The following is a 4,212-nucleotide window of genomic DNA, read 5'->3' as shown; positions in this document are numbered from 1 at the left end:
TGTGCCACCACACCCAGTTTAGGTGGCCGGCACTCCAAGGGTTCCAGAGCCTGTGTGGTATGCAGTACTAGGAATCAAATTTCCTGGGTACAGGAAGTGCAGTTTACTTAAATAATTAGTCAACACTATGGGTTCCTTGTGTTTGCCAGACAGGCATTTATACTGCTGAGCTATCTCCCAAGCCCAAAGGGAAAATATTTTAATCAAGAATTATCCAGAAAATAGTATTTATTAAAAGAAAGTTTAAGCAAAATAATAAAAGAAGAGACTTTTCCAGGCTTAGAAGATGCAGAAAATTCACTTCATATACTTTTCCAGAAACACTTGAGGACATAGTGCAGAGCAAAAGTAATTAAAGAATCCACTAAAGAGGACAGCGTGGAATGTAGTAAAGCACACTAAGCTAAGAATATGAGAAAATTAACAGCAGGATGATAGATGGCTGGACAACAATCCTAGAAAGCAATCACAGGTAATTAAAATGTATATGAACAGCCTCCTAAAAAACTTTTAACAAGAATACAATTTATTTGCATTAATAGTTTAAGAAGCCAGAAAGCTTTAATGGTACTACAGAAAAATACAAATATTTTTATTAAACCAAGATGACTAAAGGCAGTTAGAAACTTCAAGAACAGAAAACTATACCAGAAAATTACAGTCCAAATATGAAGCAAACAGAGATGCAGAAATGGCTTTGAATTGTAGATGCAAGAAAAGAGAATCCACTTATCCTTTATATGTGAAATATATCCTTTGAATAGCAAAAAAAAAAAAATCCTTTGTTATTCAAAGGATATATTTGAAGCTCAGTAACTTAAATTACATTTTGATGATTAACAGAAGACTCTACAGGAAATTCAATGTACTTAAATAATGCTACAGGACATAAAATTTACATTATATTTGTTTTTTTGGCTTCTGACTTTTAAAAAATTGTTCTCATCCTTTATATAAAGCATTCAAGACTATAATAGCTACACACTATAATGTAAGTGTTAATATGTAAGAGTCATGATATAACTAATAAGCTCTGGGGAGGGGAAGCAAAAATTTAGAAATAGTGTAAGACCACCAACTTGGTTATCTTAAAATGCTATAGGGCCGGCAAGATAGCTCAGTAGAATTAGTGCTTGCCTGGCAAGCGCAGGGTCCCAAGTTCAACCCCCAGTACTGCAAAAATAAATAAATAAGTAAATAAAAATGGTAGAAAGAGATAGATAATATTAAGTCAGTGAATCCAGAAATTATGTATAATTATAGACATATTAATCAACTGTATTTCTAAAAATAACAAGTTACAATTGAGAGAAATCTTTAAAATTTACATTTCATTTTACGCAATTTCCTCTTTAAGTATTGCTTACTATGTACATGAAGTATTTTATAATATATTTAAAGTTTGTACTTACCTTATTTTGCTTCTTCTTTCTCCATTCAGATTGTATCAGTGCATTTTAGATATGCATGATGATCACATTCATCATGAGGAATTCGTACCTACTTCTGTACATGACACAACTTGTTTTCCCCCATCCGCCTACCTTTCCATAAACCCCTCCCGCCCCCACCTTTAAAAATATCTGAACCAAGCTTCCCAAAGGCTCCACCTCTACATCATTAATGCATTAAGTTTTTGCCCTTTTAATACCTCACAATGGAGACTAAACGTCAAACTTGTAAGACCGTGGACAACGCAGTCAAACATGCTTATCTCACTCTACTTCTTTAAAACTATCTAAACTGATCATTTCATAATTTATGCAAATCTTCTTCACTTTGGAAACCATCATTTCAAATCTTAGCAGGTCCCTGTGCATCAAATTTTCAACTGTACAATGTCTGACAGAGGGAGAGCACCTACTGTATAGAGCCACAAGTGAGTGTGAATATCTCTCTCTGTGTCTTACATAATAAGAAGCAGTTTATGGAAGTCATAAGTAAGGATTACAAACTCAAACTAGACAGACTGGTTCCAATCCCAACCTTACCACTCGTTGCTGTGTAATTTAACCTGCCCACGAACCTCAGGTTCTTTATCTGTAAAATAGAAAGGATAATGGTATCACAACTCGTAATGTCCTCATAAGGAATTTTATCAGATCCTGGTGCAGAGCAGGTAAGTTAAGCTCACAGAGTGAGCCTCCTTGAGAGGACTCTCATGAAGGTAAAGTGAGCCAAGTTACCTAAGCTCCAACCTTACATAAAATAGAATGAGATCTGCAGAGGCAGATATTTTTGTAGCTTTATTCATTGATTTATAACAAGACCTACAGGATCCAGAAGAAGACTTAGTACAGTACTGTTCTAAGTGCTTTACATATTTTAACTTATATGAATGTTTCTATTCAAAAATAAATATTTATTGAATGATTAGATTATCATCTTCAATCTCTGCAGGGTGTGCAAGACCCTCCTTCCCTCTTAGCATATAAGAAAATCTGACCTATCCATTTATTTCTGCTCACCTTTTGCTCATTCCTTCTCTTCATGTTCTTCACTCATGCCTTTTCCAGTCCCATGTGACATCCCTTTTGTCTTAAAAAAAAATTTCAAGAATCATTTACATATGTCTTTCAAAAAATTCCCCTGATATCAAGAAGATATACAAATCCTCCACCATAATCATTTACATGATTTTCTTTCTTTTTTCTTTTTTTTCACATGATCTTCCTGACTCTGAAGTTAAACACATATGTTGGGCATATAGATGTGCTGGCTTGTGCTGCTGGATCCAAGCTTTGGAATATCTGTCATACCAACATCACTTTTCAAAAGATGCCTTCCCAAACATTGCTCCACTATTGCAAATGGTCTAATGTGAATGACTCAGGGCAGCTAATCAATAAACCACTGATTAGAGATGCCTTAGTGGCTTTATGTGCACTTTGCCTCTAGAGCTCTCTCAAGGGTGCTGCATTTAAAGCATTAGAATAAGCCATTTGTCTTGGGAATGAAGTCAAATACACAAAGAAGAAAAATAAGACATTGAGGTTGTGAGTGGAGATAGGAGGGTTAATAAAGAGAAGCCAAGTAAAAAGTGGAAGGAAAGAGGAGAGAAGTTGGTAGGAAGCAGCAGGAGCAGTGAGGCAGAGATAGAAAGTGACTGTGTGAGACAGCCAAGCTACAGGGCACTCAGGGTGCTACTTGTAAACAGGAAGCCTTGGCCAGTATTCTCCTCTGGCTTTGTCCCTTCATGAAATTAAAAGTCTCACAAATGAATAATGGCAGCTTAGAAAGAGATAAAGAATCTGGTTCTTGTTTATACCACTGTGTTTAAATTTTCTACTGTCTTGTTTATACCACCATAATTGAATTGTTTATGCCACTGTAGTTAAATTTCTATTATCTCAAAAAAATTCAGCTAGGGCTGGAGAGATGGCTCAGTGGTCTAAAGCACCTACTTGAAACAAGCTTGGCAAAGCACAGGGACCGCGGTTCAATCCTCCAGCACCACATGCCAGCCAGCCCCGCCCCCTGGTGGGCTGAGCTGGCCACACACACACACACACAATAAATAAATGTAATAAATAAAAATAAATAAATATTTTTAAAAAATCAGCTAATGTTTTTTCTTCTTATTCTTAGATATATTTTTAGTCCTTTCTTTCTTTCTTTCTTTTTCTTTTCTTTTTTTTAATAAAAGAAATTGAACTCAGGACCTTGCACTTGCTAGACAGGCCCTGTGCTACTAGCTATATCCCCAGCCCTTCCCTTTCTTTAAAATGCACAGAATTGAATTTAATTCTTGATTAATGACACACTATCATCATTGGCCCATTTGTAGCCCTGTTTTGTTTATTTGGTAATATAATAAACACCCACAAACTACTATACAACTGAAGAATTAGAATACTATTTTATCCTTCTTATGCTTTTCTTTGTTGCATAGTCTTACTTCACTTGTCAGAAATAATCATTTTCCCAAATTGAGAGTTTTACTTAATTTTCCCTACCTTTACTATTTATTGTATGAATGTACACTTAAAATTGTATTTAGCTTGAGTTTTTTAAAGTTTTACCAGAATGTTATCCTATTGTATGTAGTCTTCAAAGACTTGCTTTTCTCTTTAAACAGTATTTTACTAAGATTCATACATACATTTACATGTAGCTATAATTCACTAATATTTGAGCATTGTATAGCAATTGATAGCTAGTGTGTACATTCCCTGCAGCTAAACCTTTTTACTTCTTCCCACTTTTATTGGT

Source organism: Octodon degus, unplaced genomic scaffold (assembly GCF_000260255.1).
Source record: "Octodon degus isolate 3935 unplaced genomic scaffold, OctDeg1.0 scaffold00009, whole genome shotgun sequence".
NCBI classification, from domain to species: domain Eukaryota; kingdom Metazoa; phylum Chordata; class Mammalia; order Rodentia; family Octodontidae; genus Octodon; species Octodon degus.
Note: the sequence above shows the minus strand (reverse complement) of the source record.